Source organism: Procambarus clarkii, chromosome 9 (assembly GCF_040958095.1).
Source record: "Procambarus clarkii isolate CNS0578487 chromosome 9, FALCON_Pclarkii_2.0, whole genome shotgun sequence".
NCBI classification, from domain to species: Eukaryota; Metazoa; Arthropoda; class Malacostraca; order Decapoda; family Cambaridae; genus Procambarus; species Procambarus clarkii.
In genome coordinates this window covers 48,287,330-48,300,173 of record NC_091158.1, presented here as the reverse complement: position 1 = coordinate 48,300,173, position 12,844 = coordinate 48,287,330, and positions in this window count along the sequence as shown.

Sequence of the window (12,844 nt, the reverse complement as noted above, 5' to 3'; positions counted from 1 at the left end):
TTCCTGTAGAGAGAGAAGGCCCACAGGTCCCCCCGGCACCCCCACACATCCCAGCAAACTTCATATCATCAGATGACCTCCTGGGGGCCATCAAAGCATCCACCACCAGAACTCTTCCCCACATTCCTAAAGCAGCGCGCCCATTTGCAGCAGGGAAATATACAGACCTTTTAAGGAAAGTAAATGAACGGTCTGAAAATCTTAATGCTGCAGCCACCATCAAAGCATGGCATAATTTGCTCCTGTTTGGCAATATTTGCTTAGGCGTACCTGCAAGAGGAGGCAAGTCGCTAGCCTCATCAGTCATTAGGGCAATAAATAATTTCCCCAGAGCTGACAACTTGATCCCCATCCCTCCTCAACGCAAAAACCGTCGTGGCAGACCCAAGAGTTCCAATGACAATTTTAAACTTGGAACACAAGTGACCAAAAAAATTGAAGAGGGCAACACAGTAGGGGCAATTAGGTTACTTACCAGCGAAGACACAATCGCCCCTAGAAATACCGCTACCGCCAACTCGCTGAGAGAGAAGCACCCTCCTAGAGTACCATGGGAACCCACTGCTCAGGACACAAATGTCCCAGACATGGGACCTCTATTCCTCCAAGCGTCAGAGGTATACAAAGCCATCATGTCATTTCCGCCAGGCTCGGCAGGGGGATACACTGGAGTAAGACCTCAGCACCTCAAGGAGATGGTAAATCCAGTTCTCGGAGAAGTTGCCGAGACACTATTGTCAGAGGTCACGAAGTTTGTCAACGACTGCCTCTCTGGGTTGATCCCAGATACAATAAAACCCTTTTTCTTTGGAGCATCCCTTTGTGCCCTCAAGAAGAAAGATGGTGGAGTCAGACCCATTGCCGTGGGTAACACACTTCGGCGCCTTGTTGCTAGGGCAGCTGTCAGAAAAATTAGCATAGACGCTGCGACGATGCTTCGACCCCATCAACTAGGTTTTGGTGTCCCCCATGGCTGTGAAGCAGCAGCTCATGCAGCACGAGCCTATATAAAGCACCTCCCAGAAAATAAGGCATTAATTAAATTAGACTTTAAAAATGCCTTCAACCAGGTAAAAAGGGATGTGGTACTGGAAGCAGTTCGAACAAGCTTTCCTTCTCTACTCCCCTTCGTCTCAGCAGGGTACAGTAGGGAATCGACGCTGCTGTTTGGGGAACATGAAGTTGTTTCTGCAGAAGGTGTCCAGCAGGGAGACCCACTTGCCCCTTTTCTTTTTTGCATGGCTGTTAAAGAGGTCACAAGCAGGTTGACCAGCGAACTCAACATCTGGTTCCTGGACGATGGCACCCTGGCAGGGACACAGGAGTCCCTGCTAGAAGATCTACAGCTGGTGAAATCTAAGGGAGAGGAGTTAGGACTCACCCTAAACCCATTAAAGTGTGAAATCATCTCATCTAGCCAACCAACCATAGATGCAGTGCGAACCATATTGCCAGGAGCCCAAGTGATCGCTCCCACCGACAGTGTGCTGCTAGGGGCACCTCTGGGCTCGAGCGCCATTGAGGTAGTCCTCGAAGAAAAGCTGAACGACCTGAGGAGGATGGAGGGAAGAATAGGGGCTTTGGACGCCCACGATGCTCTGTACCTTCTCACAAGGTGCCTGGCTTTGCCCAGACTGACCTATTTCCTAAGGTGTGCTCCCTCCTTCGACAGCCCAAAATTAACAGAATATGACACACTCCTAAGGTCAATAACCGTGAAAGTGTTAAACCTCTCCCTGCAAGATGACCAATGGGACCAAGCAACGCTCCCAGTTAGACTCGGGGGGATAGGTATTCGCAAGGCGACCCAGTTAGCATTGCCGGCATTCTTATCCTCGACCAGTGCAACAGGTGAATTAGTTAAGGAAATACTACCGGAACACCTAAGAGACTTCATTGGGATTCATGATCCCAAATTCGCGGAAGGAGCCGGTCAGTGGGACACTCTTGTCAACTCTCATCCTCGACCGACTTTTCCAAATGACTGCAAACAGTCCAAATGGGATAGCCCCATAGTGGAGAACATCGCCACATCATTGCTGGAGGCAGCTTCCAGGAAGGACAAAGCGCGTCTTCTAGCTGTGCAAGCTCCCCATGCCGGGGACTTCCTGTTGGCAGTCCCTAATTCCGCCTTGGGGACCCGCCTGGACCATCGGACCCTAAGTATTGGTGTTGCTCTGCGCCTTACCGCCCCTATCTCCACCGAGCACCGGTGTATTTGCGGCCATGCACGGGCAGACCAATACGGCAGCCATGGTCTCATCTGTCGTAAGACACAGGGAAAGATTGCCAGACATGAAGCAGTCAATGACATCATCAAGAGAAGTTTGGCGTCAGAGCTGGGTGCCCAGCACAAAGGGAACCTCAGTTGTGCAGGCCTGACAACAGCCAAAAACGCCCAGATGGAGTCACCCTGCAGCTGTGGAGAGAAGGTAAACAGGTCGTGTGGGACTACACGTGTGCATCCACATTGGCTGATACCTATCTACCTTACAGCGCAGCTGAGGGAGGCGGGGCGGCCACCTTCAGGGAGACCCAGAAAACTAACAAGTACAGGGACCTAGAACGTTGTTACAGGTTCGTGCCAATAGGCTCTGAGACTCTGGGCGCCTGGGGTAAATGTGCACTTAAGTTCCTGAAGGAGCTGGGCGAGGAACTCATTGGGAAGACTAGAGACCCAAGAGCGGCCAGTTTTATGTTCCAGCGCCTCAGTGTCGCTGTTCAGAGGGGAAATGCGTGTTGTATCTTGGGTACGCACCCGACCCCCGAGGAGCTGGACGAGGTCTTCGAACACTGATTGGTATATTGTTATATTGTTATATAAGTGTGTGTTTTCTGTAAACTGTAACATTGCAATAAAATCAAATAAAAAAAAAAAAAAACAATAATAGGGGTGGTAGGAGAGGAAAAGATTAAAGTATTCAGTGAGAATCCACAAGGTCTTCTCTGAACACTATTTATTTTCTTCTTCGAGGATGTGGGTCCCTTTAATTAAACCAGTGGTGGTACCCCTATATATATATATATATATATATATATATATATATATATATATATATATATATATATATATATATATATATATATATATATATATATATATATATTATTAAATATGACCGAAAAAGTAAGATTAATAATTCTAACACGAATTTTCTCAATCTTTCGTACATTTCTTTTCACTGTTGGAGGTAATTCAAAAATCAATTCTCAAAAATTCATTTTTATTTCTAGGCTGACGCGACACGAGTGCGTTTCGTAAAACTTATTACATTTTCAAAGACTTTAGTTTACAAATACACAACTGAATAGAACTTACGCATCTCCGATTTTGTTTATATCTACATTTGACTGAGGTGGATGGGGTGAGGTGGAATTAATAGGGTATTAATTTCATCAACACAAGAAAGAACAAGAGGTGGCATTAATAGGGTATCTGGTCCATATTTCTTGATGCTTCTATATTGGAGCGGAGTCTTGAGGAGGGTAGAATATAGTTGTGCATTAATTGGCTGTTGATTGCTGGTGTTGACTTCTTAATGTGTAGTGCCTCGAAAACGTCAAGCCGCCTGCTATCGCTGTATCTATCGATGATTTCTGTGTTGTTTACTAGGATTTCTCTGCCGATGGTTTGGTTGTGGGAAGAGATTATATGTTCCTTAATGGAGCCCTGTTGTTTATGCATCGTAAAACGCCTAGAAAGAGATGTTGTTGTCTTGCCTATATACTGGGTTTTTTGGAGCTTACAGTCCCCAAGTGGGCATTTGAAGGCATAGACGACGTTGGTCTCTTTTAAAGCGTTCTGCTTTGTGTCTGGAGAGTTTCTCATGAGTAGGCTGGCCGTTTTTCTGGTTTTATAGTAAATCGTCAGTTGTATCCTCTGATTTTTGTCTGTTGGGATAACGTTTCTATTAACAATATCTTTCAGGACCCTTTCCTCTGTTTTATGAGCTGTGGAAAAGAAGTTCCTGTAAAATAGTCTAATATGGGGTATAGGTGTTGTGTTAGTTGTCTCTTCAGAGGTTGCATGGCGTTTCACTTTCCTTTCACTTGTCTATAGGCAAGACAACAACATCTCTTTCTAGGCGTTTAACGATGCATAAACAACAGGGCTCCATTAAGGAACATATAATCTCTTCCCACAACCAAACCATCGCCAGAGAAATCCTAGTAAACAACACAGAAATCATCGATAGATACAGCGATAGCAGGCGGCTTGACGTTTGCGAGGCACTACACATTTAGAAGTCAACACCAGCAATCAACAGCCAATTAATGCACAACTATATTCTACCCACCTCAAGACTCCGCTCCAATATAGAAGCATCAAGAAATATGGACCAATAGGCTTTCTACAATCACTTCCATTTCAATACCCATTGTTTCATGTTCTGTCTTGTGTTGATGAAATTAATACCCTATTAATGCCACCTCACCCCATCCACCTCACTCAAATGTAGATATAAACAAAATCGGAGACGCGTAAGTTCTATTCAGTTGTGTATTTGTACACTAAAGTCTTTGAAAATGTAATAAGTTTTACGAAACGCGCTCGTGTAGCGTCAGACTAGAAATAAAAATGAATTTTGGAGAATTGATTTTTGAATTACCACCAACAGTGAAAAGAAATGTACGAAAGATTGAGAAAATTCGTGTTAGAATTATTAATCTTACTTTTTCGGTCATATTTAATAATATATGTCTACAGGAAAGACTGCTACCAAAATATACTAATATATATATATATATATATATATATATATATATATATATATATATATATATATATATATATATATATATATATATATATATATATATATATATATATATATATATAAATATATATAACTGATTAGAACTTACATATCTCCGATTTTATATCTACATTTGAGTGAGGTGGGAGGGGTGATGTGGCATTAACACAAGACAGAACAAGAGGGGATATTAATAGGGTATTAAAAGTATCAACACAAGACAGAACACAAACAATGGGTATTGAATAGAAGTGTTTGTAGAAAGCCTATTGGTCCATATTTCTTGAGGCTTCTATATTGGAGCGGAGTCTTGAGGTGGGTAGAATATAGTTGTGCAATAATTGGCTGTTGATTGCTGGTGTTGACTTCTTGATGTGTAGTGCCTCGCAAACGTCAAGCCGCCTGCTATCGCTGTATCTATCGATGATTTCTGTGTTGTTTACTAGGATTTCTCTGGCGATGGTTTGGTTGTGGGAAGAGATGGTTTGGTTCTCTTCCCACAACCAAACCATCGCCAGAGAAATCCTAGTAAACAACACAGAAATCATCGATAGATACAGCGATAGCAGGCGGCTTGACGTTTGCGAGGCACTACATATCAAGAAGTCAACACCAGCAATCAACAGCCAATTATTGCACAACTATATTCTACCCACCTCAAGACTCCGCTCCAATATAGAAGCATCAAGAAATATGGACCAATAGGCTTTCTACAAACACTTCTATTCAATACCCATTGTTTGTGTTCTGTCTTGTGTTGATACTTTTAATACCCTATTAATATCCCCTCTTGTTCTGTCTTGTGTTAATGCCACATCACCCCTCCCACCTCACTCAAATGTAGATATAAAATCGGAGATACGTAAGTTCTAATCAGTTATATATATATATATATATATATATATATATATATATATATATATATATATATATATATATATATATATATATATTAGTATATTTTGGTAGCAGTCTTTCCTGTAGACATATATTATTAAATATGACCGAAAAAGTAAGATTAATAATTCTAACACGAATTTTCTCAATCTTTCGTACATTTCTTTTCACTGTTGGTGGTAATTCAAAAATCAATTCTCCAAAATTCATTTTTATTTCTAGTCTGACGCGACACTTGAGCGCGTTTCGTAAAACTTATTACATTTTCAAAGACTTTAGTTTACACATACACAACTGAATAGAACGTACACATCTCCGATTTGTTTATATCTACATTTTAGTGAGGTGGATGGGGTGAGGTGATTTTAATAGGGTATTAAATTCATCAACACAAGACAGAACACGAAACAATGGGTATTGAATAGAAGTGATTGTAGAAAGCCTATTGGTCCATATTTCTTGATGCTTCTATATTGGAGCGGAGTCTTGAGGTGGGTAGAATATAGTTGTGCATTAATTGGCTATTGATTGCTGGTGTTGACTTCTTAATGTGTAGTGCCTCGCAAACGTCAAGCCGCCTGCTATCGCTGTATCTATCGATGATTTCTGTGTTGTTTACTAGGATTTCTAGTAAACCAAACCATTGCCAGAGAAATCCTAGTAAACAACACAGAAATAATTGATAGATACAGCGATAGCAGGCGTCTTGACGTTTGCGAGGCACTACACATTAAGAAGTCAACACCAGCAATCAACAGCCAATTAATGCACAACTATATTCTACCCACCTCAAGACTCCGCTCAAATATAGAAGCATCAAGAAATATGGACCAATAGGCTTTCTACAATCACTTCCATTCAATACCCACTGTTTCCACCAGCAACACCAGCAATCAACAGCCAATTAATGCACAACTATATTCTACCCACCTCAAGACTCCGCTCAAATATAGAAGCATCAAGAAATATGGACCAATAGGCTTTCTACAATCACTTCCATTCAATACCCACTGTTTCGTGTTCTGTCTTGTATTGATGAATTTATTACCCTATTAATACCACCTCACCCCATCCACCTCACTAAAATGTAGATATAAACAAATCGGAGACGCGGAAGTTCTATTCAGATGTGTATGTGTAAAATAAAGTCTTTGAAAATGTAATAAGTTTTACGAAACGCGTTCAAGTGTCGCGTCAGACTAGAAATAAAAATGAATTTTGGAGAATTGATTTTTGAATTACCACCAACAGTGAAAAGAAATGTACGAAAGATTGAGAAAATTTGTGTTAGAATTATTAATCTTTCTTTTTCGGTCATATTTAATAATATATATATATATAAATATTTATATATATATATATATATATATATATATATATATATATATATATATATATATATATATATATATATATATATATATATATATATGCCTTAAGCATAGACACTGTGTCTTCCCATATTAACAGGGACTTGATGAAATAAACGTATAAATGACCCCTCACTTGCTCTAGTGCTCTTGGGAGGTGGTGATCTTTGGAGTATATAAATACTCCGAAATTACCATCTCTTTTAAGGGTCTGAGCAGGTGGTGGAGCGGGTTAAGGCGTACCTGTTATGCCAGTTGCTGGAAGGCTTCTGTGCTGGCTAGGGTTCGAGTCTCCTTGTGGGAAAGTGTTCTAAAGTTGTATACTTCACTCTCGTGTTTAGGAGAGTTGTGCCTTAAGCACAGACACTGTGTCTTCCCATATTAACAGGGACTTGATGAAATAAACGTATAAATGACCCCTCACTTGCTCTAGTGCTCTTGGGAGGTGATGATCTTTTGAGTATATAAATACTCCGAAATTACCATCTCTTTTAAGGGTCTGAGCAGGTGGTGGAGCGGGTTAAGGCGTACCTGTTATGCCAGTTGCTGGAAGGCTTCTGTGCTGGCTAGGGTTCGAGTCTCCTGGTGGGAAAGTGTTCTAAAGTTGTATACTTCACTCTCGTGTTTAGGAGAGTTGTGCCTTAAGCATAGACACTGTGTCTTCCCATATTAACAGGGACTTGATGAAATAAACGTATAAATGACCCCTCACTTGCTCTAGTGCTCTTGGGAGGTGGTGATCTTTGGAGTATATAAATACTCCGAAATTACCATCTCTTTTAAGGGTCTGAGCAGGTGGTGGAGCGGGTTAAGGCGTACCTGTTATGCCAGTTGCTGGAAGCCTTCTGTGCTGGTTAGGGTTCGAGTCTCCTGGTGGGAAAGTGTTCTAAAGATATATATATATATATATATATATATATATATATATATATATATATATATATATATATATATATATATATATATATATATATATACGTAGTTGTGGTTGTTTCTGCACTCCTTGATGCAGTAGGGTCCTGAAAACCTGTTTTGCAAAGGAGAACCTGGGATAGGGAAATAGGCAAGCACGAAGTCTCCCGGTTTAAATTTTCTTACTTTGCTGTTCTGGTCGTAATGAGTCTTCATCCTCTCCTGTGCTTTCAATAGATTATCCTTGGCAAAGTTATGTACCCTCTCTAGAATGTGTTGTAGGTTGTGAAGAAACTGGGGCACATTCTGATGCTCACTGAAGGTGGCATCACGTAGAGAGTCTTTGAAAGCTTTGAGAGGAGTACGGCACTTACGTCCGTAGAGCATCTTATAAGGAGATACTCCTAGAGATTCATTGGGAAGACTTCTAAAGATGCACATTATCAAATCAATTTGCTTATCCCAATCCTTAGAGGTTTCATTGCAAAACTTCTTCAGAAGTGCTTTAATAGTCTGATGACTACGCTCAAGTGAACCCTGTGAAGCAGGATGATAGGGGCTGGACAATACCTGTGTGATGTTGAACTCTTCCAGTGTCCTCTTGAAGAGATCACTGGTGAAGTTGGTGCCACAGTCGCTCTGAACCTCCCTTGGAAATCCATACTGGGTGAAGATCTTCAATAAGTGTTTCACAACCGTAGCAGCCGTAATGTTCTTTACTGGAACTGCTATGGGGAATCTGGTGGTAGGACACAGGATGGTTAGTATATAGGCGTTACCAGAACTGGTCCGAGGTAAAGGACCAACACAGTCTATAATAAGTCTGTGGAAAGGTTCCGCAGGCACCTGTATGGGAGTCAGTGGTGCTCTGGGGATAGAGATGTTCGGTTTACCTGCCATCTGACATGTATGACACTGTTTGACGTACTGTTTGACGCTATTTACCATACCTGGCCAGTAGTAGTCTTGACGGATTCCGTGGTAGGTCTTGTTAAATCCGTAGTGTGAGAGTGCTCCGTGGGCCAGGTGTAGAATAGTGGGCCGCAGGCTGGCAGGAATCACTAGTTGTTCGACGTTGGCCCAATCGTCCTCCTCCTTCAGTTTACTGGGTCTATATCTGCGGTAGAGCAACTCGTTCTCTAGGAAGAACCCAGGAATACTGTCAGGTTGAGTCTCAGCCTGGAAGAATAATGGTGTCTACCTACCTACCTTACCTTGAGGTGCTTCCGGGGCTTAGTGTCCCCGCGGCCCGGTCGTCGACCAGGCCTCCTGGTTGCTGGACTGATCAACCAGGCTGTTAGACGCGGCTGCTCGCAGCCTGACGTATGAGTCACAGCCTGGTTGATCAGGTATCCTTTGGAGGTGCTTATCCAGTTCTCTCTTGAACACTGTGAGGGGTTTGCCAGTTATGCCCCTTATGTGTAGTGGAAGCGTGTTGAACAGTCTCGGGCCTCTGATGTTGATAGAGTTCTCTCTCAGAGTACCTGTTGCACCTCTGCTTTTCAACGGGGGTATTCTGCACATCCTGCCATGTCTTCTGGTCTCATGTGGTGTTATTTCTGTGTGCAGGTTTGGGACCAGCCCCTCAATTATTTTCCACGTGTAAATTATTATGTATCTCTCCCGCCTGCGCTCAAGGGAGTACAGATTTAGGCTCTTTAGTCGGTCCCAGTAATTTAGATGTTTTACTGAGTGGATTCTAGCAGTAAAGGATCTCTGCACGCTCTCTAGGTCAGCAATTTCTCCAGCTTTGAAAGGGGCTGTCATTGTGCAGCAGTACTCCACTCTAGAGAGCACAAGCGTTTTGAAAAGTATCATCATCGGTATAGCATCTCTAGTGTGAAAAGTTCTTGTTATCCAACCTGTCATTTTTCTTGCAGTTGTGACGGCTACTTTATTGTGTTCTTTAAAGGTAAGGTCTTCCGACATGAGTACACCCAGGTCCTTTACATTGCCTTTTCGTTCTATGTTATGACTTGCCTGCGTTTTGTACGTGGTTTCTGTTTTTATATTTTCAATTTTTCCGTAGCGCATGAGCTGAAACTTATCCTCGTTGAATACCATATTATTTTCTGTAGCCCATAGAAAGACCTGATCTACATCTGATTGGAGGTTTGCCGTGTCCTCTATGTTGCCAACTCTCATGAAAATCCTAGTGTCATCTGCAAAGGATGATACAGTGCTATAGGTTGTGTTCTGGTCTATGTCCGATATGAGGATGAGAAAAAGTACTGGAGCAAGCACAGTACCCTGGGGGACTGAGCTCTTCACTGTTGATGGGCTGGATTTTATTTTGTTGACTATTACACATTGGGTTCTGTCAGTCAGGAAATTGTAGATCCATCTGCCTATTTTCCCGGTAATTCCTTTTGAACGCATTTTATGTGCAATAACACCATGGTCACATTTATCAAAAGCTTTTGCGAAATCTGTGTAAATTACATCAGCGTTTTGTTTGTCTTCCATAGCATCTAATGCCATATCATAGTGGTCCAGCAACTGCGACAGGCAAGAGCGCCCTGTTCTGAAACCATGTTGTCCGGGGTTATGGAGATGCTCTGATTCCATGTATTTTGTGATCTTACTTCTTAGCACTCTCTCAAAAATTTTTATGATGTGCGATGTTAGTGCTATCGGTCTGTAATTTTTTGCCTCTGCCTTATTTCCTCCTTTATGGAGTGGTGCTATCTCTGCTGTTTTTAGTATGTCAGGGATAACGCCAGTATCTAGGCTTTGTCTCCACAGAATGTGAAGGGCCTGCGATAGTGGTTTTTTTACAGTTCTTGATGAATATGGAGTTCCAAGAATCCGGGCCTGGTGCAGAGTGCATAGGCATACTGTTTATGGCTTCTTCAAAATCTAGTGGGGATAGGGCGACGTCTGATATATGATTTGATGTTGGTATCATATCCATGAAAAATTCATTTGGGTTATCAATCTTTAGTGCATTTAATGGCTCACTGAAAACAGAGTCGTACTGCTTCCTCAGTAACTCGCTCATTTCTTTGTTGTCATCTGTGAAAGTTCCATCTCCCTTTCGCAGGGGCCCGATACTAGATGTGGTTTTTGATCTTGATTTTGCATAGGAGAAAAAATATTTCGGATTTCTCTCTATTTCACTGATGGCCTTTTGCTCTCTTTGCCTCTCCTGGGTTTTGTATGATTCTTGTAGCTTGAGTTCAATTGTTTCTATTTCTCTACCTAACCTTCTTCGCCGTTCTTGAGATAGGGTGCGACTCTCAAGTTGTTCCGCGATTCGTTTTCTTCGCCTATATAGGGAACGACGTTCCCGTTCCAATCTGCATCTCTTTCTCTTTTTTCTTAGGGGTATGCGGTTTGAACATATCTCTAGTGCTACTGAGCTTATTTTTTCCAGGCACTGGTTCAGGTTTGCATTTCCTAGCTGTTCTTCCCAGTTTATTTCTGTGAAGTCCTGGTTTATTTGCTCCCAGTTTATCCGTTTATTATTGAAGTTGAATTTGCTGAAATCTCCTCCACCGGGAATCTGGACTGGTTTTGAAGGTCCATTCCCCATGGTTGTCAGAACTTCAATTAAGTTGTGATCTGAGTAACAGGTATTTGTAATCATTATGTTCCCGATCAACTCATCATTATTAGTGAAAATGAGGTCCAGCGTGTTCTCCTTCCTAGTTGGTTCTACTATTTGCTGGTTTAAGGCAAACCTATCGCACATCCGTAGCAGGTCATTTGCATGTGCCTGCTCATTTAGGCTACTTCCTGGTATTCTTTCTGATATTACTGTATTAGCCAGGTGCTTCCATTTCAGGTGCCGTAGGTTGAAGTCCCCAAGCAGGATGATGTTCGGAGCTGGATTTGTGAGGTTTTCCAAGCAGTGCTCTATTTTCATTAGTTGGTCTTTAAACTGCTGAGGGTTTGCCTCCGGTGACTTATATACAAGGACAACAACTACATTTAGGATCTCTATTTGTCTTACCTGATCTTACCTGTCTAGGTAAGATCTTCCCTCTGTAACTTACGGAACTCCAACGTGGTCAGATTCTTGATTATCTTGAGATTATCTTGAGATTATTACGGGGCTTTTTAGTGTCCCCGCGGCCCGGTCCTCGACCAGGCCTCCACCCCTAGGAAGCAGCCCGTGACAGCTGACTAACACCCAGGTACCTATTTTACTGCTAGGTAACAGGGGCATAGGGTGAAAGAAACTTTGCCCAATGTTTCTCGCCAGCGCCTGGGATCGAACCCAGGACCACAGGATCACAATTCCAGCGTGCTGTCCGCTCGACCGACCGGCTCCCTATTCGGGGGTAGTTTCTGAGGGTCTTGAGGGACAGCGGTAGCAGTAGAGTCAGCTGGCTGTGGTCGTGCAGCTTGTGCACGGGTGGTCACTATAACCGGAGGAGAAACTTCATCACTGTCTTGAACCTTTGCTGGAACATACTCAAAGATCGGATTATCCATTACAGGGGTACACACCTGGGGTTTGTCCATGACGCACAGGTTGGTCGGTTGCAGGTCTTCTGCCAAGTCGTTGCCCAGGAGAAGTTACACTCCAGGCATGGGAAAAGGCTTTTCCCTGATGGCGACTTGGACTTCTCCGGTCACGAAGGGACAATCCAGGTGGACTCTGGCGAGAGGATAAGGAGTGGTAGCAGTGAGGTCAGTGATGAAGACGGTTTCTCCGGTGTTGGCGACATTGGGCACAGCTGATTTCAAAATAATTGATTGAAAAGCCGCTGTGTCCCTCAAGATCTTCAGTTTGAAACGTCCCTCCGGATCTGAACCGTTGGTAGAGACAGTTCCAGTATACAGGTGTTTACTGAAAAGAGAAAAATCATTAACATGAACACCAACATTCATCACAGGCTTACCGGACTTAGGAGGAGTCTGTTTGGGTTTAGTTGATTCAGTATTACCTTTGTATTGAGA